Source organism: Bos indicus, chromosome 6 (assembly GCF_029378745.1).
Source record: "Bos indicus isolate NIAB-ARS_2022 breed Sahiwal x Tharparkar chromosome 6, NIAB-ARS_B.indTharparkar_mat_pri_1.0, whole genome shotgun sequence".
NCBI lineage: Eukaryota > Metazoa > Chordata > Mammalia > Artiodactyla > Bovidae > Bos > Bos indicus.
This window is the reverse complement of record NC_091765.1, coordinates 86,719,754-86,720,724: the sequence shown is the minus strand read 5'-3', so window position 1 is coordinate 86,720,724 and position 971 is coordinate 86,719,754.

The following is a 971-nucleotide window of genomic DNA, read 5'->3' as shown; positions in this document are numbered from 1 at the left end:
ACTGGTTAATAGAAGCCAATAGTGTAACATAGTTGCCAAGAAAGAGATACTATAATCTTAAGTAGCATTTACTGAAAAATGTTATAGTCCTTCTATGTTTTGTACTTGGTCACATAACACTTGGGCAATTGTATACATTTCTGAAAATTACACTTTAAAGTGTAATTTTAAGTGACATTGACAATATAGTCTGTCCTAAAAGAGACTAATAGTAGGAAAAGACTTAAAATTAGACACAGTTTTCAACGCCTTATGAAGATGTTCTCCATTCATCCTTTGTTCAGCTAATATATTTTAGGCATTTGTGCTTAGTTCTTGGAAGTGAGCAAGACAGTGCAGTTCTCAAGGAGCTTTTATTCTAATGAGGAGGTGACAGATGCTACATAAACTAAATAAGATTTTGAACAATGATAAATTCTATGAAGAAAATAAAATAGAGTAAATGACAGTGACTAGTAATTAGGATGATTAGCAATCAGGGAGATTCTCTCTAAGGCAATGACATTTGACTTGAGACTTGACTGGTAATGAGGGGCCAACCATGCAAGGATATGGGAAGTGTCAACTGCAGAGAGACCAAAGTACAAAGGTCCTGCCCAGGAGTGACTGGAGGGTGATGGGTGAAAGGGAGAGTTGTGGGCAATTGAGGGAGATAATGAGTTTGAATTTATTCTAAGTGTAATGAGAAGCCAGTAAAGGGTTTTAAGTCAGATATATCTCATTTACCTTATAAAAAGATTACTGCTCAGTGGACAGTGAGTTATGGGGGTAAGACAATGTAGAGAAAAGTTTGGGGCTATAAATAGTTTAATGAGTTATAAACATGAAATCACTTTTTTCTCCCAATCATTGCTTCCAGTTACCATAATTAAATTTTCTTTGCCTTACAAGGTTTTAAGAAGATTCAATAAATTTGATCATTTTCTATTATTAAATGTGTAGTTTGTTTGCTGTGAAACTAAAACAGCTCA